Consider the following 21,473-nt stretch of genomic DNA (forward strand, 5'->3'; position numbering starts at 1 on the left):
TGCTGTCAACTCTTCTTCATTAATGCTTCTGCAGCTGTGGCCACTTCTAGGATATATGCCTATTACCTTTTTCATTTAAAAATGTAAAGGAAGATGATAAACAACTGTTCATAAGACCAGACATGAGACTCCACCAATAGTGTCTCTGTTTCAGTCTCTCTGCTTACAAATAAAGAGGTGTTATGTCAAGAACTAGCATGTGACAGGTGGTGTTTTTTTCAGAATTGCTGGACACAATTGTGCAACTTTTGAAAGCAATCAAACATGGCCAAATTTCCTTCTTTTTTTTAGGGTGTCATCCATACTTGCCAGCCTTACTTCTGCATCAGTTGTTGAGCTGATCCTTCTATCATTGGGTGTAGCTATGCTAACTTATGCAGGTTTCCTGGCCTCTAAAGAGCTCCCTCTTAGCTAGCACTCTGGTCCCGTGCACTGCTTTCAACACTCCTGCAGATATCTTTCACTTCTGCTCTTCCTAATCCTGGGACCTTCTCAGGGCATGTGATTCAGGACTAATACCTGGGATAAACTGTGTGCAATTGTTGTGTTTTATGTTGAGGGTGGCGGGAAGTGCTAGATTCAAACTTTTCAGCAGTAAAAGCAGCAGCAGCTCAAGAACTTGCTAGAGATTAATTTATCCCCTTCATGGTTAAAGAAATAAAGAGCTTCTTGCGAGTTACAAGGAATAAACTTGTACTCTGTCCTGCTGATACTTTCTGTGTTTGGTGGCCTATTTTTCTGCTTAAGGGCAGGGAGGGATTGTCACACAGTCTGCTGCCCTCCTTCTCCTCATTTAAATATTAATATGATGAATTATTACTAGAGTAACAGCTGTACACTACTCATATCACAGCAACATAACCTCTTCTCATCAGATCACTGCTATTTCTGACTACCAATCTTGTGGTCGACCTTTTCACTTACTCTGGAAGTTGTTTTAATTCTGGTATATCTTCAGTGTAATTCTTTTAAGTAGAGAAAGTAAATATTTAATGACAGTGAAGAATATCACAAGACAGCTTAAATAATGGTAAGTGAAATGTGTTTGTGTGCACTCTCAGTGAGGTGGCAGTTAATTTAGAGGAGAAAGCATGTAAAGAACTAGATTTCTGAGTTAAGCTACCAAAATTCCTTTTTTTCTTTATCTTTTTTTAAAGAATCTACTAAAACTCCAATGCATTGATTTTAGAGTCCTGATTATATACACTACTTCTAATGTTTATAAATGCCAGTGAACTGGGGTTTTTTTTGTTTGGGGGGGAAGGGGGGGGAGGTATAATTCACTTTTTACCATCAAGAACGAATGCACTCAAATCTATTTAGACAAATCCTTATAGAAAAGACTACTAATGCAGCCCATAGACTAAGATCTGAGGATTTGTTGAAAGGGACTATAACTTTCCTTTCTGAAATAAAACAGAGATGAAAACTGACCAAATACAGGTTAAACTAGAAATGTAAAATGTTCTTATCACAAAGATTTAGTGATAATATTAAGATGCAAAAGGCTGAGTTCTACATATTAGAAACCTTTAACTGAAAGATTTGAAAAATTGCTTGTATGTCTTATAATCTGCTGCATACTACAGAACACCTGGCTATTGTTATAGGGCTTCCATGCAGAATTTAATATTGGCAATAATATACAGGAGTTAATCCTGTTGGTTTTGCACAGCTGCCTCAATTTATTTAGGATTGTTTATGATAATAGGTAAAATTGTTACTAACTTGCTTCTTTTTTAACTACTTGTCATGATAGCAGGGAAGGAAATACACTTTTTTTTAGGTCAAACAATTTGGTTTTTTATTTTAACCCCACGTGAAATTATATATGCTTTTTTCAGCAAACCAAAACCTAGAGTAACAATACATGTCAGGTTGGCCTGAAAATCAAGTTTTGGACCATCCAGTGAACTTTCCAATTGGAGGGATGTGCCTCCTATTGGAGCGTTTTGTTTTTAATCATACTTTCCCACTAAAATACGCAGGGAGTTATGATTTTTTTTTTAAATTAACCCTTTAAAAAATGTCTGGCCATAGTTATGATTAGCTGTGAAAATGGTAATTTTATTTTACTTGAATGGTGCTTTTAGTTGATGAGTTCTTCAGCATAGTATTAATAGTAGCACTAGTGTTTCATGATGATGTATTGAGTAATTTCCCCTTAAGTGCTTTTCCTGTGATAAGTATATCCAGTTATACTGAGACAAGCTCTGAGATGCAGCTCCTTTTGCACTCAGTGGAATTTACAGATGCTTAGCACTTCTCAGGATCAGCCCTAATGTAGAAGAGCCTGGTCAGTATTACTTTTCACTATATTCCATGAATCCTGGGGGTAGGGGAGAAGACTCTCTTTAAAATTCACTGTTTATCTTAAGGTTCAAAGTTTATCAAAGTTCAAATTAAGCTTAAAGTATCAGAGAACTTTAAGTGAATGGTATTGTCTTTTCTCTTGCTATTTCTTTCTCTCTCTCTTTTTTTTTTTTTTTAATCTTGATACCTTGTAAACTTGTAGGACATCCCCTGAGGTTAAATCCCATTTCAAACAATCCCATCAGGTTTATCTGTGCTGATTGCAAATGAACCTTGCAGAAATCTCACCACAACTGTCCTTGTAGACACAGGAGAAACCTTCTGTCAGAACTACAAATTTATGTAACCAAATTTAAAGCTCTAACCAAATGTTCCCCTGCTAAGAGGATTGCTATACTTAACATGTGAGATGAAAATACCTTTCTGAAGGTTAGGAACACTCAAAAGATAGACTAGATCTCTCTGAAAGACAAGAATTAGCTGCTGCGTTTTTTTTAAAGAGAGATCTTTTTTTCTGCCAGATTTTTCAACTTGGCATTCTTCACAAGCTTACATAAGTACAGCTATATCCCTGCAAATGCTGTGTTTTGCTCTGCTGACGCTTCACTCCTGTCTAAATTTCATCTCTACCTGTGAAATGCAGTAGTAACAAAATAAATGGGGGCCTGAGGCTGATTTTTGGTGACCACTGGGAGGATTCGGAAAATAATCCATTAAAAGCATGATGTTGGCTATGATAATGATATATCTAAGATTTCAGTTTAGTTTATGTGACTTCTGTATGCTGTTAGTATCATTGGCTGGCATCAATTTTTTGGTTGGAGGATTCAAAAGTACTCTATATGCTCTACGTGAGGGGTATTGCTGAAATGTGATATCAGCTGATATGTGGCTTACTAAAGAAGTGTATGTGGAGAGAGAGAGAGAGATTTGGTGGAAAACTGGCAAAGGATCCAGTCGGAGCAAATACAATCTTATTTGAGCTGGTGTCACTCGCACTGAGTATTGGAATTAATGGGTCTAATCATACAATAAGATAACAATCAAACTGAGTAGAACTCAACTGTCTAATGCAGTTCTCTGAAATAATTTTGCACAGTAGACCTCAAGATACCCAATTAATTTTCCAATACTTGGACTTAAACCCTAAACATGGTAGATTTTTGGTTAGAAAGTCTTGCCTTTCTACTCAGGATCAAGCTGATACCAAACTTGGGGTCAAGAAGAATTCTTTTTCCCTGGGTCAGATAGGAAGGACTATGCATGTTCTCACCTTTTGCTGAGCATGAGGTATAGTCCTGTTCCTGGGATCCAGTGAGTGTCTTGTCTGCTTTTTGCCTGTGGCACATTGAAGAGCATTTTTTGTTTCCTGGTTTTTATGCCTGGTAGCACATGAGTTTGAAGTTAATCATTTTTAGGAAAATTGGGTATATATTTGCCTGACAGTGCAGGTTAATGGACTGGCTGGATGCTCTGGAGGCCTCTTCCAGTCCTGTGTTCCTATCTACTTCGGAATGACACAGGTCTGAATCAGTCCTACTAGCAATATAACCTCTGCTTCCAGGGAGTCTGTGCAGTTCAGGCAAGATGGACAGACAGTTCGGTCATCCCAGTCAGTTCTTACTAGTCAGTAAGAACTTGCTAAGTTCTTCCTAGTCAACTATTCTGTTGAGATTAGTTCTTACTAGTCAGTTCTTTCCGAGTCTGTTCTTACTAGGCTCTGCTTGGGAGGTTAAGTGATCATCTTTAAAATAACCAAGTAAACCCTGCTTTCTCCCAGGCAATCTCCTTCTGTCCACTTGTCCAGCACCTTGTATGATATCCTTCTCCTGAACACCTATGGGAAGAGAAGGGGAAGCAGGAGCTGGACTCAGAGTTCCCTTGCAGTGTTTTATACATTGTTTTAGAGCTTTACATGGACTTGCCAGTTATCTACTCACAGTGATTGATGTCGGAGGCATTTATTGGTGTCCACTCATTATCACAAAGCACATGGTCCATCTTTTTGTCTCTTATAGGAGGACACATTTGTGGTGGCAGAGCTGCATCACTGAATCTTGGTTTAGCTTCTGAGTATCACAAAGAAACTAGGAGGAATATTATCATATGCAGTGCATGAATGAGATGTGATAGAGACTGTGTAAACCGATGCAAGGATTTTTTAGGGTGATCTCTTTTACTGGACCAACGGCATAGTTGGGATAGAGTTAGGCAAGCTTTTGAATACAAGGCATTCTTTATCAGGTCTCAGACGCACTAAGCCAGGGATGCTAAAATTGTTGCAGTAGCAGAGAGAAAAGTGTCATCTTGTCTAAAGGTTTAATCTCAAATGCCTTGGTATCCAGAAAAGTTCTTTTTTTTTTAAATCTTTGAGGAGATTTAGGTATTTTCCCACTAACACTTTCCTTTTAAAAGAATTTACTATTCACCCTCTTTTGTAGCTTACTCTCAAAGCTGCTCTCCCAGACCATATAAAAAATGTTTGTTTTTTTTCCTCAAATGGTGTTGGGATTTTATCAAAAGGAGCTCCCTAGCTGCTGTTTTGAAAACCTTATTTAAAAATTAGTCTGTCTTTAGTATTTTCATGGCCTGAATCAGTGGTCAAGATCACACTTTAACATGTGAAAAGCCATCGAGGAAGGGAAGTCTCTTGTAAATCTTTAAGGTTTACCTTAGAGAGATCCCTTCTGCAGCACGTTTTCTTGGGCAGTAGGGCAAGGATAGGAGGAAGCAGGGTTTGAGGGCCCATCTCCAACCCCACCCAATACAGACATCCAACACTGTTATTTCATCCATATCCTCTGGTACCTACCTCTCCTCCTACCCCGTTGCAGTGGACTCCACCTCCACTGCCTTCCCTACTCATTCTCACAGCCATGATGGTTCTCCAAGATCCCAGTAGGGATCGTCCTTATACCAGAGAGCAAACTACTTAAACTTTAATGCAGCCTCCACCTGCATTTGCATCCATTGGGATCTGATCCACAGAGTGCCCAGTGCTCCCAACTGTAACTGGAGTCAATGTGAGTAGCATTCTGAACATACAAAAGCACTATGTAACTGGAAAGACCTGAAAGAATTAGGATCCAAGGTCGTTCAAATTCAGGACAAAAAAAGTCATTTTTAACCTCTCTGCAGGCAGGAAGCCGAGTCACAAAATAAGACTCCATTATTACACGGAAGTCATTGTAAAAGTGAATTCATGAATAACTGTGTAGTGATAAGCACCAGAGAAAAGACTGTGAGGCATTCTTAAGTTCTGTCTGCAGAGCAAGGTTTGGATAAAGCGCTGTATTGACTCACTAAAAAATGAGGGAAAACAGCATGTTGAATAGTTGCTCACTTAGTGAGTACCATCCTTTTAGTGCATTGAGTAAAGCTGGGGAGGAGTTTTAAGGTGGGGAAAGTATGATTATACAGTAGACCTAGAGAGATTCTGATTTCTGCAGACTTAATATCAGTCAATCTTACAGCAAAAAGCCAGACCAGTACAGTAGCTGTTGTTAGTCTTCATATTCCTGTGCTTTTGTCCCATGTGAAATGTTAGCCTAGTCAAGAAGGCAATATTCTTTTATCTGTGAAAGAGGTCACAAGATTTCCATTGCCTTGTGCTGTCTTACATAATTACAGCAGCTGTGTCTGGTCCTCAGCTGAAACTTTGCTACATGCCAAAGAACTGGTTAAATCCTGCCAGTGGCTCTGTGTAATGGTTAAACATATATTGTTTACCAACAAATATAATTGCACCTAGGATTATAAATGCAGGGTATGGTGTAGTTCTTTGCTCTGAAATTGTACACTCATAATCTTTGAATTATTTTACCATAAGAAAATGAATTGCTTAATTACACCTGCAACTTGTGTTAGTCTCTTGGAAAGGAGGTGAATTGACAGAATTCTTTGGAACAGGCACAGCTGGTGCAGCACTAATGAGAGACCCCACCCTGGTCCACAAGCCTGGTTCAACTTGGATACTGGTGCAAGAGTGAATTCAGTCTCCATGCATATTCCATCCTTAGTTTTGGGGCTAATTGAAGCCAGTTTTACTGGTCCCTTTGAGATGGCAAACAAGTGTGCACCAATATGGTTAGGGGGCTGGGGAACATAGCTTGTGAGGAGAGGCTGAGGGAACTGGGTTTATTAAGTCTGCAGGAAAGACGACTGAAGGGGCATTTGATAGCAGCCTTTAGCTACCTGAGGAGGGGTTCCAAAGAGGATGGAGCTGTTCTCAGTGGTAGCAGATGACAGAACAAATAATAGTCTTAAGTTGTAGCAAGGGAGGTTTAATTTGGATATTAGGAAAAACTTTCTCAGTAAGAGGGTGGTGAAGCACTGGAACAGGTTACCTAGAGAGGTGGTGGAATCTCCATCCTTGGGGGTTTTTAAGGCTCAGCTTGACAGCCCTGGCTGGAATGATCTAGTTGGGAATGGTCTTGCTTTGAGCAGGGGGGTGGACTAGATCAGGGCTTCTCAAAGTAGTGGTCCGTGGACTGCTGCCGGTCCGCGAGCCACCGGTCACCGGTCCACAGTGAGTTGCCAGGAAAGAAAGAAATATATTTTCAGAAGTATAACATTGATACATCATAGCGCCACAGTTTGTACGTTCCAACACTCCAGTTGACGTCATGTTGTGCGAGGTGAGGAAAGAGAAAGAAAGAGCCGGTCGCACATTTGCGTAGCGCTGTTACACGCAGTTGCTGCCACCGGCTGAACCGGGCACCAGTCCCTGGCCCACTGGAAAAAAAATTGCCATTCTGCCACATCAGATAGTTTGAGAAGCACTGGACTAGCACTGGACCTTTGAGCCCTAATTTTCTATGATTCTATGAATAAATGGAGTATATCCACTAAATAGTCTTCAAACTGTAGCTACTTGGTCACTACTGACTTGGGATAGAACTGAACCAGTGACCTAAAAGACTCCTCATTGCTTTGCTAAGCTTGTTGAACCCATCTTTACTGATGCTTAAGTTTAACCTTTTTATGATGAGAGTGTCTAGAAATTTTACTTTTGTGAATAACCTAGTTTTATTAGGTTTATTCTGAACTAAGCCTAATCATTACAAATAGTGCTTTTAACCTAAATATATTCAATCACTACAACAGAAAAGTTTTTGTTGGCCAAAAATGGCTTTCAATGTCTTTGAGACATTTAAAAAAAAAAAGAAAACGAGGACTATACACTCATACGCTCATGAGGTTGCTTGGAAAACTTCTGTTTTTTCCATAAGATAATTTGGAAAAACTTGTGTCTTAAATCATTTTGACCATCTGTATTTGCAAGCTGTTAAAGAGACTGAGCTCTAAAGTGAGCAAACATCAAAAAACTCTTGAAAGTAACAGACAGAAGTGTACAAAAGCCTGAATGCAATTCTTTCTTTTTGGAAGGTTTCACTCTCCCTCCCTTTGATCTGCCCTCCATCAGTCTGTGAACTTGCAAATGAAGTATTCAGTGTGTAAGAACTTCCAAGCATGAATATGTACTGAAACCTGTATTTGAGTATCCTTATTAGACGATGGTCTGCCTTTAAGTCACCCGATAATATTACCTGTCATTGAGGATATGTTGTAATGAAATTTAGTTATATTTAATTTATGCTTATACCAGAGAAGAATTTAGTAACTGGTGAACAAATCTGTTCCTTTACTCAGAGTTCCTTGACTAGGCACTTGAGAGAGATTGCATCAGAGTTTTAAGAGGCAAAAAGGATACTGTGTGTGTGCAGTAGAGGTTTTTTTCACTATTTGTCTGTATTTTTAAAAATGTCTGGCCATTGATATCGTGCAAGTTCAGGATAATCCTGCTTTCTGCCTTTGGGCTTTTATTGAACTCTACAGAGGTTAAGAAAGGTTCCCAACCTTCCCTGTCCCTTCTTTACTACTCCATTCCTACATACATGTTATGTACAGCATTATTCTTAATAGTACCTCAGTGAATTAATACGAAAAGGTCAGCGTGTTTTTCTTTATTTACATGCACTGCCTCTTAGGCCATAGACACATGAACAAGTTAACCAGTGGCAAATTAAACTATTTTGATTTTTTTAAAAGCTGCAGACACATAGTACACTTTTCCTTCCTCAATCATTGTAAATAAAATTGGATTGAATTTTGGACAACTTATGTAAAAATATCTTCCCACAATGTTTATCTTCCTCCTGTGCCTTGTATGAAATCTATGGCCACCTAAAAGAGGTTGTTATGTATTTATCTACTAATGCTATAGGTGGTAAATGTTGCTCTGAGATATTCTGTCATAAGAATAAATAACTTGTATAACTAATTGGAAGAAAATATTAAACTTCTGGGGTAAAAAAACGGGTAGTAAGCAGGGGGTGAGGGCGGGCGGGAATGGATGGAGGACCAGATATAAAATTCTTTGTTAAAGTAAAACAGCAGAGTGTAGTCTCTGGCTAGCCTCCCTCACACAGGGTCACATAGCAGGAGGTGGAGTACAATGGCTGTCTTATTAGGACAGTTTCTCTGCAAAGGCACATTGTATGTACATGCACACACTCCTTTTACTCTGGATGGAAGTAGGTAGGACAGAAAAGGAAAGGTGGTTCTCCTGATATGGTAAGCTGACCTCAGAGCCTTAACTACTGTAATGTGCCTAATTAGAACCCACAAGCACTGAGAGCTTGAAGCAGGTTTGTTCCGTGGGTTGGAGTCTTCACACAATATAGTACAACAGGAAGTGCTGTGTATGAGCAGTTAGACAACAGGGGTGTGCGAAGTGGGCCATATTCGACTTCAGATTTGGCCTGATTCAGGGGACAGTGATTTGATTCGTTGATTTGGATCACTGTCCCAATTCGATTCAGCCAAATTCAAAGATTCAATGCTGATTTGGAGACAGCGATTCGGCCATAGACACAGCTTTAAAAATTTTTTTCTACATACCTCGAGGTACTAGGTGCAGCTCGTGAATGCTGAGATGGTGGAGTGGATGGAGTGTCCCACAGAAGCATGGCGGGGCCCACCACATGCTCGGCAGTGGACCGGAAGTACTTCTGGTCCACTTCCAGGTCCGCCACTGTCCACGTGAGAGAGCCCCTCCTCCCTCCACACCCCCCGGCTTGGCAATTGGCCGTGGTGGGGACCCCAGGTGTCCCCCCAGACCCAGGAGGCACCAGTCACTGGGGGGGCCCCCGCACACTCTGCAGAAAAGTGCTTCTGGTCCACTTCCAGTCTGCTGCTGAGTGCTCTGTGGACCCCCACCCTGCCCCCACGCTCCTGTGGGACACTCCATCCGTCCCACCATCGCAGCATTCACAAGCTGCCTGTTACTTTGAGGTATGTAGAAAAAACATTTAAAGCCGTGTCTATGTCTGAATCGTTGAATCTCTCTAAACTGATTCAGAGAGATTAAAGAGGGTCTCCTGATTCAATTCTGATTCAGAGATTCAGCTGCCAAATCATGCTGAATCTTCACTGAATCGAGTCAGCAACCAAGCTTCACACAGCCCTATTAGACAATTATGTGTTGCACATGGCTAGGGCATACTTTATGAAGAGAGGCTGAGGGAACTGGGCTTATTTAGTCTGGAGAAGAGAAAACTGAGGATTTAGTAGCAGCCTTTAAGTACCTGAAGGGTGGTAACAGAGGATGGAGCTACACTGTCAGTGGTGGCAGAAGGCAAAATAAGCAATGGTCTCAAGTTGCAGCAAGGGAAGTTTAGGTTAGATATTAGGAAAAACTTTCTCACTAGGAGAGTAGTAAAGCACTAGAATAGGTTACCCCAAGAAGTTGTTGAATCTCTCTCTTCGGAGGTTTTAAAGACCCAGCTAGACAAAACTTTGGCTAGGATGATATAGTTGAGGATGACTCTGCTTTGAGCAGGTGGTTGGACTGGAGGGTTGGAAAGAACCTCAGGAGGTCATCATTTTATGTGATTCTATGACCAGTGGACCAGGATGTAGTATTAATGCCTTAAGACAGCAGAAGAGTTCTTGATTGGACAAGGAAGGGAGGGTGTATATTGCTGCTGTGAAAAGAAATCATGTGAAATAAGGATGGGTGTATTGAGAAGAAACATCTTCAGTACAGCATGAAATCCTAGCTCTGTAGAAAACAATAGTAGCTTAGCCAGAGATTTCAGTGGATCTGGGAGTTTGCCTGTATTCCACGTATTACCACTACTTAAAAACAAATAATCAGACTTTTGGGGGAGGGGGGGTGAAGGCTAATTAAGTCCAAACTAAAAGAGTCTAAGTTTGCTATTAAAACTGCAAAGTGGAGTGGGGAGGGGAAGACTTGGAGCCATCCAAAAGCCATTGTCTGTTATCACATACACAAGGGTGAATAAAGACCCTACTGAAATATATGGTATTATACCATGGTGAAAAGAGGATATCATGGTTGAGACACATTTGGAGAGTCTAGCCCCCACTCTTACTCAGATCATCCTTTGCAGATGGTAAAAAGGCTAGTTGCTTCTTCTGAAGAGTGGAAGAATAACTGTTTGTTTGACTCTTCTATTCCCTTTGGCTGTACTTGGGCTCCTTACGTTGACTTGCCAGAAAGTTTCCTTATTTGAACACCAGTTAAGAGGGGAAATCCTGCCTGCTCTAGAGCCATGATATAATATGGAGAGGGAATGTTGCATATTTTTGCACTTTTAGAGTGGTGCCTGGGATGCCAACTGGAGAAAATAATGTTAGCATTCATTTTCTAGAGCAATTTTGAGAAATACCTACTGTAAAATGGATTGAGACTGCGGGACTTGAACCTATTCAGCCTCCACAAGAGAAGGCTGAGGGGGGACCTGGTGACCGTCTATAAACTCACTAGGGGGAACCAGAAGGGTTTGGGGGAGACGCTGTTTCCCCTAGCCCCCGCTGGCATAACAAGGAGTAATGGGCACAAGTTGATGGAGAGGAGGTACAGATTGGACATCCGAAAAAACTACTTCACAGTTAGGGCGGCTAGGAGCTGGAACCAACTTCCAAGGGAGGTGGTGCTGGCCCCTACCCTGGGGGTCTTTAAGAAGAGGCTGGATACTTACCTGGCTGGACTCATTTGAGTCCCGTTTTTGTTTTTAGGGTGAGTGGTGTTTTTTTTTTTTTTTTGGGTTGTTCTCCCGCCCTGGCGGGGGGTCGGGCTAGAAGATCTATTAGGTCCCTTCCGACCCTGAAACTATGAAACTATGATTAATTTCTCATAGGCTCCCCAAGGTTCATTCTATAGTGTCCGCTGATTTTCGGCATATAAACCAAGCCCAGTAGTCATGGAGGAAAATGAGTGAGCAACTGAAGAAATAACCATCTTTTTCAAAGAGTAATGTTGAAATTCTGAAATAATCTGGAAAATATTAAGAAAAAATGTTAAGTTGGCGGGGGGGGGAAGGAGGAAAGAGGTTCTCGTATCTGGAATGAAAGTCATGAGAAATAGGTTATGTTACTGAACTTGGTAAAATTGGAAGAGCTACTTTTGATTCTGAAGGTTTTAAAAGACTTGGTATAGAAACCTGAATTCTGTCTGGCTAAAATAAATGGAGAAGAATCCTGGATCACTATTAAATGGTGACAAATTTAAAACAGGGATAATCTATCACTCTTAACCTTTGTGGGTTTTATTAAGAGTACCTAGTTCTTCCTGGTTGGCAGAAATATGATAGTGGTAGCAGGAAACATGTGTAACACAAGATTTATTATAGTAAAAAAAAATGTGTTTCTCTAAGTGAACTTGCTGCTTGTGAAAAGTGCTGTCTTGTTAGTCCTAGGGATTTGTCTTTATCCAGAGAATAGACACAGGATGGGCAGCAGCGGTCTCTTGCCAACATGCTTCCTCTACATGTGGAGTAAAGGCTCTTTCCTCCTCTTTCCTCCTACCTATTAATCAATGGCCAACCAGTCATGGTTCAGGATCCTGTTGAGCTGGGCACTTTACAAATGCAGAACAAAAATGGGCCAGATGGTCCCTGCTTCAAAGAGCTTGCAGTCCCCTCATAATGACTGTCTCGGATACGTTGAGACATGAACGGTGCACTTCACAGTCCTCAAACACCCTTTAGAAAGACTGTGATAACTCAGTCATAGCGGTCCAGAGCTGGAGTTGAGCCAGTACCCTAGTCACATAGGCCTGTACAGCCTATTATTAATCTATGTAATACTATAGGTTGGAGGCCTTTCCAACATAGCAAGTTAGCATTGACTTACCGATCTCCTAGATTCTTCTGGAAATAAGTAGAGCTCTGTTCAGTCTCCTTGTACAGTTATTGCAAAGTGTTTTTTTTGAGGTGAAAACTTATATAAACTCCTTCCCCTTAATTGCCATTTGTCATAACAGTTTCATAGCTGGAAGCTTTAGAAGAAGTATATTAGCTGTGGCCCATGTATTATATTGAGCTTAACCAATATTTGTTGTTTCAGGGGGCTTATAATGTTGATGAAAATGCTGGCCCAAATTGAGGTTTTCTTGATAAAACCACAGTGATTGCGGGACCAGTTTTATTTTTGGTTGAACAGTAGATATTTTATCTCTGTAGTGCAATGAAAGGACAATTAAAATGCAGTTGTGTTGTAAAATGCTGCATGCCCTAGATAGCAGGAAGGTTATTCATTCCTTCAGAATAGTAGAGGTATTTATACTATAAGCACATAAACCTTCACATCATAGCCTATAATTATGCTAAAAAAATGAAACATTTCAATACATAGCTACAATCAAATACCTTTCAGTAGCAGCACTTTGCTACCTGAGCACCTCTCTATATTCAAATATTTACCCCAGGGTGTTCCAACACAAATACTGCTTGCACAGTTATATACTGACTTTGCAACTGTAATGTAACTTCAGTCAATGCTATAACTAGCACAAAGATATCTTAGACAACTGCTCCGGTATCACTTCAGCAAGCTAAGTATCGTGTTTTCTCACTTACGGTTTTGAAAACTGAGAGCAAGCGTCACCTACTGCAGCATGACATGGCAGCCTAAAACAGGCACCAGTGCAGGTGAAATGAGGAAGAACAAAAAAATATTATAGGGACAACAAGATGCAGGTGGCCAAAAGGCCCACCTCTTGCCTTTTGCTTTCATTTAATCCCAATTTCCTGGCTTTTCACAAGACTTTCTTAAGAGAAGAAGAGGTTTGAAATAAAGCTAGCAGAACTCCAAATGTGGTTGCCTTCATCAAAGAACCCTAATCTGCTTCCTCCCCTCCACCCCATCTGTTTTAAAAAAAAATATTTTCCCTAAGTGCCATGTACCTCTTCAGCTCCTAGACATCCAAGGCGTCCCATGCCACTTAAGCCATGCAGTCTTGAAAATGTTAATACTAATCCCCTTTTAAAATTGATTGTGTGTTTGTTTGTTTTTTCACGTATAATCCCTTCTTTGGTGAAATATGCTATATATTTGGTCCCCATGAAATAGAACTTTGTCAGTTCCTTGTTACTGGTCCTGAGGCTGAGTCCTGAAAGGACTCCAAGCCTGAGGGAATATTTTAAAAACTTTCCTTTTTTTAAATGCTTCCTTTTTCTACCAGTATCACCATTAGGAAAAATGCTTTGCATCTGACCTTTTGGCTGGGAATGAAGGAAAAACAGCACATTTCCTGGCTACCTTTTGATAGCTAGGAGATGTTAAGCTGCGTGTTGTCTGTAAGCATTTGACTCTTGCAATGAGTTGTCATACTACCCCTTTCTGTTGCTTCCCAGAGATGGAGGGAGAAATACAGGGAGAGCCAAGTGAGCTCTTTTGCTTTTAAAGTTTAACGATACTGTGTATTTTTGGGGTTTTTTAGTGAGGAGGGGGTTTGCTGTGGAAAAGCAAAACCCTGATTCCCCAAGTCTGAATTTAATTCTAGAATGCATTTTTGGTTAAATGTTTTCTGTCAATGATTTTATATACTACAGTAAAAACTCTGTTATCCAGCATCTATGGGGAATGGTGGGTGCTGGTTAACCAAATATGCCGGTTCTCTGAGAGTTATGATACAGCACAAGCACAATGCGATCACAATGGTGGATGTTTACAATCGAGACTGCTGCTAGCGACACTGCTCGGCAGCGTCCTGAAGCTTCTGTAAGCAACTGATCTATAAGAAGCGCACAGCAAGATGCTGGATGGCTATCAGAATTTTTCTGGATACATGAAGGAAGATTTGTATTGTCGTCTATGACAGATGCCAGTTAATAGAGCGTTCTGGATGGTAAAGTGCTGGATAACACAGCTTTTACTGTATTACTATTTCACCTTCCCCTGTCTGGATGCACCATTTTTTTTGTTTTGTTATCATCACATGACTGTTACTCTGGTCTTGTCTATTTTTGCAGAAGGATGATGATGGTTTCCCTATGTTTAGCCCCTAGTAATCTCCTGCAACCTTTTTCCTGATTTTAGAATACAGGTGAATCCTGAAGTTGGTAAAAGTCCAACTAAGACACCCTAACTTCATCAAATGACTCGAAATGAGGAAGTAATACTGTACGTACCTCTTTCAAATTAAGTTTTACTAATTCCAGTGGGAGTAGCATGCAGGAGACTCTCTATATCATTTGGACTATACAAAACTAAGGATTTTGAGTGAGCGAGCATTTGGAGGACTAAGAACATCATGGTTGTTTTGATAGATGGAGCTTTTCTACCTCTGCTACTAACAAGGATGTAAAATGTTCTTTTAAAACTTCTCAGGACGAAACTGATTACTAGTGTGAAGCAGTGATTTTTTTTTTTGTGGGGGGAAGGATCTTACCAGTTTCAGATACTTTGAAACTAAGGGCCTTTGCTTCTTGATTGCACATTGTACCTGCAGTTTGAAAATCAGGAGCCTTTAAGGCACCTCCAGTTTCTAGTTGCTTTTGCATGTATTTGGCATCTGCTCTTTAAGCTAAATTCCTAAGGTAGGCTGGAGTAAATGTTTTGCTTTGTATTTCAAATCTAAGTTACAATAGAAGGATACTGCTGCTTAGGACAAAGCTATTTAAATCTCATATTTTCATTCAAAATAAATCTCTACTCCAAAGGTCTCAGAACCTTTGGGCAGTGTATGCATTCCAAAAAACAAAAATTTCCTGGAAAAGTGCACTGAATTATTCAACTGAAGCAAAACACTGGAGGTGCTTAGTCTCCTTGGGTGACCTTTACAACCTATGTTCTCAATCTAATTGCCATTCTGAATGGGTGGGGCTAATTACAAATATTTCACACACTTTGTGAAAGATTAGTTGTGGCATGTGCTGGATTTGAGTATTGCACTAGTATTTGCTATTTGAACTTTTGGCACTTCCCTGGGTTATGTGACTACTTACATTATTTCAGTTATAACCAGTTTTTAATTGGAGGGTTTACTGGCGTTTTAGGACACTTCCCTCTCATTGTGCATTTTTATTTGTGATGATCACAATATTTCCGGATGTATTAGAAAGGGATGGCATGCTCTGCCTAATCAAACACAAGTTCCAGTATTATGTACTTGGCTATAAAGTACTGTAACATATTGGTTGAGCCATCTACAGGCATTTATTTAGGAGCAGAAAATGTATGTAATGTGGATTAGCAATTTACTAGATTAGATGGCTGTAAACCACAATGTGTCATGTTTACAGTTGAATTCTGGGCATGTCAAACTTATTTGCTTGCCCACACACATATGTATTACTAAATTAGAAATATAAATGGCAAAAGAAGGGATAGAGACTTTGCTGCATGTCTGGTTTCATCTGGATCCTCTCCTCTCCCCTCCCTCATGTTAGAGGACATGGAGAAAGTCTGATAAATTCTGCCCTCCAAAGACAGAGAAGAATTAGCATCTGCACAGAATAAACAGTGAGTTGCCAGCTAACCAAGATCTATAATCCTCTCTTCAACTATGACGTACTCGCTTTGTGGATGTGGTGTTCATCATTGGCTCTGTCTCCGCCTAGCCCTCGCAACAAAATCAGAAGTGTATTTTAGCTCAGATACAATGCTGCTGTGTACCGTACCATACCACCTCCATCTCAGGTTAGCTACAGAAACAGATGTGGTACTGATGGTGCAAGAAACAGCGCTAACTCACATGGCAGTTTGCCATGTAATTTAAAACTCTCTTAAGAAGGAGCATGCTGCACAGGGTGAGTAATCCCTACTGTCATACCTTTATGGACAGCTATATTCACTGAACTCCATTTGTAACACCGTTGCTGCAGAGCAAGCATCAAGGTCATCTGACATTTCCAGCTGCTTCAAATGGCAAACTGGCTATAGAGTCACTCTGCATGCAGTGGCAATGGAGGATTGCACAAGGGCCTCTGGGAAGTTGCAGGAACTTTCCTTCTTGTTGCTCTAAACTGGGAGCTTTCTGCCACAGTCTTTCATTTCTTCTGGTCCATGGCTGCAGTAAGATAATTACTGTATTGGTTGAAGGGTTTGTAAATGCTGAGTCACTCATACTTTCTGATATTATTATTATTATTATTATTATTATTATTATTATTATTATTACTGCTTCTACATTTTTAATGCAAGGAACCACTCAAACCTCTAATGTTTGGCTGCTTGACACATCTCGCATCTATTTCACTTCTGCACTTTTTATCGACTGCCCTGAATTGTAGGCTCTTTGGGGTGGCCAGAGCTCTAATCCTTGTCACTGATTTGAACAGAAGAACTGCAGTTATGCTGCTGCTTATCCTCTCCCCCAAGTTATAAACCCATTCTTGTCTGCAACCTGGTCATAACAGCTAATCAGTCATTAATGGAACTCTAATATGAAGTGCATAGAAGCCAGTCACATTTTGGTGATATTTTGGACTGGTCACATTTTGGTCATAAGTTCCAAGTTGTATTAAAAAACTGTGGAAACTGCTCAGTTCACCTGTTGTCCCACCTTGCTGCTGAAGAGGCATGCAGGAGTCAGTGTGGGAGGTAACATTGACAAAAACCTCAGTGCTTTCTGTTCGCTGTCCTCTGAGAAAAGAAAGGTAGAATAAGAAGAGAGGAAGGCCTCCCAGTTCCATGGTTTCATTGTGCTAGCACAGGATAACAGGTGATTTTTGTAGCCCTTCTATATCAGTGGTGGCTATTTGTTTGGGTCATTGTGTTGCTCAGTAACAGACACATGGTGGAGACTGTAACATGGTTAAAATTATCTGGAACTTGACTTCTGCTTGTTTTTTTACACAGACATTCAGGAGATGGTAATATACATTTAGTACATCTCTACTTTCTCCCTGTCTTTATAGTGACCCCAACTTGCACATGCAAATTTCTGATATGTCCCCTTTTTCTTTCTTGCACTGAGGACTCTTGGAGACTTTCTAGGAATGCTGAGATAAAAAGAGATAAAGCTATAGAGGTTTTACTCTGCATGCATGAAAAAATGATGCATCAGGCTATGTTGGCCTTTTCCACAAAAATGAGGTATGTGGTGACATACTCTTCAGCAATCCCTGGCAGTTGAGGATGATTGTCTTCTATGACTGTCTTATCTCTGTGTCCAAAGGTGGCTGATGAGGCCTATCTGGGATCAACAGACTCTACTGAAGCTTGGACGTGTGTTTCCATGTGGGGTGGGTGGCACTGGATTTTGTTCTAGACAGCCCAGGTGGGAAGGGAGGGAGGAGAAAAGTGTTTTGAAACTGGCTACAAATTCCTACTGAAGAGTTAAAATACCAGGGGACATGGATTGAATGACTTTGTGTCTAGGAGGAGTCTGCAGTCACACATGGATAAATGCAGCAATCTTTCAAGCCCCTGGCAGTCTTGATATCAAGCCCACAATCCCTCTTCACAAGCAGAAGGTTTCTGTTGTGCTCTGAGCCACAAAAAAAATTGTAATTTCCAGAGCTCAAGAATGGATACTTATCCTTTTCCCAGCAGCAGTTTGCTTGTGGGGGAGGATGTGAATTGTTTCCTTCCATCCTGCCTTCCCTCCCACCTCCCTCCCAGCCCCATGTCCCATAGGGGGACCATTTTTAGAATCATAAAGTTGTAAAGGGAACTTGAGCCATTTGGTCCAACCCCCTTAGTGTTGCAAGTCAATACAGTATGGCAGCACACGCCAAGTAGCAGGCTTTAGCTTGCACGTAGAATCGGTAGGCAGGCTTTGTAGTAAGTTGCTACACTTCAGCATGTAAGCCGGGGTCAGCAACCCCTGGCATGCCACCGCCAGCCCAGGCTCTAAGCAGCTGCTGCCAGCCACGAAGCCAAGGCTGCTCCCAGCAGGCGGCTGGGAGGCTGCACACCCTGCTGCAAGCAGACCTGGGGCTCTGTGGGCTGGCTGCAGCTGAGAGGCTGCAAACAGCTGCTCTGGGCTCTGGCATGTCGGCACTCCCAAGGTAGACATTGTGGTTTTTTCGGCACTCTGGCCAAAAAACGATGCCTACCCCTTATGTAACCTATGAGACCATGTGACCCATCGTTCTATGCGCTTAGGGTGCTGCCACTGAGCCAGCACTCATGTTAGTAGAATTGCATACAAGACAGTGCTTTGGGTTTGTAACTTCTGCCAATAGGAGGGTTAGTAACACATCTGGTTAAATTGGAGCATTAATGGTTGGCTTTCTAAATGGAGATATTACTTCTGCTAGAATAAAGCTACAGAAGTTGGTAGGAAAGAAATAATAGCTCAGTGGAGGCTGGAAGATGACTGTTCTAGTTTTAACAGGTAAGTCAGTTTTAGGTTTAACAGTTCTATAGAGCTACCACGTGGTAATTCAGCTGAGTTTCACTCCACTGTCCGTATAGTAGCAGATGGAATCATAGAGCCTTATGTTGATAACCGTGTAAAATTTGCTTATATTTGTTTCTGTCCCATGAGCTAATCTGTTAACTAAAGGAAGTATGAAGTTTTTTATAAAGGGGATCCGATGTTGTAATGTTATCCACTTTGTGATTCATACTATGCTAACAAGACGCATGGGGAAACTCCACACTTTCCCAAGAAGTTATAGTGAAACTGATTTGCAAGCAGCATATTGACTGCTTCCTTTTACGTAAAAACTCACTATTTTTTTAGATGTCTGTTTTTTTCTGAATGTGTAAAAAATCCGAGTCTGATTTCTTCCTGTCAGTTATGTTTTATGTATAAATTACCGTGAAAACTCTGAAATTGCTGGGGGAAAGCTTAGAAAAATGTTAGCCAGCTTCTGCTCCATTTTATTTTCTTGGTGGGTATTTAAAGGAAAACAGGATTTTTCTCTGCTCATCTTTGGCAAGGGAATTAGTTGCAGTGATCAGGGAGAAGTAGTGAAGTTCAGGTAAGCAGACATGCAGATGTAGTGGATATGTAGGAATAGGAGTTGGAGTCAACAATGGCACCGAGACTACAGTATCTGATGAAGTGAACTTGGGTTCAGGAAAGCCTGTTAGTCTGTAAGGGACAGACATTACACATAAACTGGTTTAAGCAATCAGAAACTGGTTTAAACCTGTAACAGAACAGCTGTTCAGTGCACACAAACTGGTCTGAAAATGGCTGAAACTGGTTTGAGATAAACCTGGTTGAATATAATATCAGACTTAACTGATTTGGGTCAAACTGGTTTATGTAATGTCTGTCCCAGACCCCTTGCTCGTTTCAGATAAACCAGATTCTGCCAGCATGCTCTCTGGACTGGGTGGGGCCTTCTGCTCCACAGCAGGGCTGCCCCCTCCCCTCTGCTCCCTGGCTAGAGCTCAGCAGAGACTGCAGGCACAGCAGGGTTTGCCTGGCTTCCTCCTGCCCTCTGCCTCCCTCACTGCTTGCTGCTTAAACAGGAATTCCCGCCCCGCCCATCTCCCACAGCATAGACCCCAGTCCCATGGACCCTAGGTATGTGGTATGCTAGCTAATGCCGAGGTGTCTGTGTGTGTCTCCAGTTTCACTGGGATAGGCAGACAGAAGAACAGTGTCCACTTAAGGCATTTTGAAGCTATTCAACAGGTCAGCTGATAAATTGTTTAAGAAGAGTTTCAACTAATGGAGAGAGGCTATTGCTTTGCTGATGAGGTGATAAACACTATTATCATCCTCCTGCTGGCTTGTTTGCCTGTCAGTTTGCTGCAGACAATATAAAGAAGCAGGGAGAGAGATTGAAAAGCTTGGTATCATCAACCAATGCATGCACTGCAGACCCCCCTTGCCTTGGAGTGCTAGCATGGGACTGGGGTCTGACAACACTCCTACCCCTTGAGCAGCCAGCAGGAAAAAGCCTGGGATGGTGCAGGCAGACCTCCCCAATCCGAACGTCCTGCCAGGGCCTGGCCTCACCCCCCCTCAGCTCAGTACTGTACAAGGGAAGGGAGGGCTGCTCTAGCACCAGTGGCGATGCATAGCGGGTGCACGTACACCCCTGAGAACATTGGTGCACCCCCTGACAGCAGTGTTCCCCGCTTAGGTGATGGGTACGGGTGGCCGGCAAGAGTGCTGGTGCTCCCCCTGAGATCACCGGCTGGGGGGTGGGGGCACCAGGAGAAGTAATCTCCGCTGTTCCCCTGTTGGCATTTCTGCATCTGCACGATTGGTCGCTGACTGGCCACTGGAGAGGCAAGTGCCCCCCCGATTCTGGAGGCACCAGTCACCCATGTCTAGTGCCCCCCGGCTTCTAGCCTGAGCCACTGCAATCATGTGCCTGAATTTCCTCAGTCAAGAGAGAATATCTGTCCAGTTTACAAACCGGTTCAGCCAAGCCAGGTTAGATTTTTTGAATGTCTGTCCCTAGCCTAAATGTACATATCTACTCTGCCTTCTGACCAAGATTACAGGCCAGATCCAAATAGGATCTGAGTCAGTGTAGCTTTGTATGAAGATGTTCATCTTCAAATGATCAAAGCCTGCCCCTTAGCTTGCCTGCACCTAGCTTGCTAACAAGGCTTTTTTAAACTACTTAATGACAGAAATTTGAACAAATTATACCCATATGATCAAACTTGGTCCACAACAGTTTCTGCCTGCTACATGTGAAGGAACTATATGCATTAATGAGCAAATTTCTTATACTGCCTAGCCATGTCTCTTGGTGGTGTAAATGACTATGGAAGCCTTGCAAGCAATAAGTAATGACAAAATAATTCCAGTAAACAAGCCATCGAGGCTTCTAACTTCCTTGATAGTCAACTCAGCAACATATACAGCAGGCCAGCTATCCTCACGGCTGGTGTTATTGTGGCTAGCTGGATCAATCGTGCTGCATCATTGTATAGAAAACTTAAGTTGTTTGTTAACCCTTCCTCTACTCCCCCCCCCCCCCCCC

At 41.6% G+C, this 21,473-nt stretch overlaps 1 protein-coding gene across 4 annotated transcripts in view; it reads left to right on the plus strand.

Moving 5' to 3' along the window:
- The first annotated feature begins 863 nt into the window (after positions 1 to 863).
- MAPK6 (mitogen-activated protein kinase 6) overlaps positions 864 to 21,473 on the plus strand; it is a 48,305-nt gene continuing 27,695 nt past the window's right edge. For 2 of the 4 annotated variants that reach the window (XM_025197026.1, XM_025197027.1), the window contains exon 1: positions 864 to 1,030. The gene's annotated coding sequence lies outside the window, so the exon portion shown is untranslated. Of the gene's footprint in view, positions 1,031 to 2,201; positions 2,297 to 21,473 lie in introns of those variants that run through there. The other 2 variants (XM_006017945.3, XM_025197024.1) reach the window with 2 other exon arrangements.

The sequence above is a fragment of the Alligator sinensis genome, unplaced genomic scaffold, assembly GCF_000455745.1.
Source record: "Alligator sinensis unplaced genomic scaffold, ASM45574v1 scaffold250_1, whole genome shotgun sequence".
NCBI classification, from domain to species: Eukaryota; Metazoa; Chordata; order Crocodylia; family Alligatoridae; genus Alligator; species Alligator sinensis.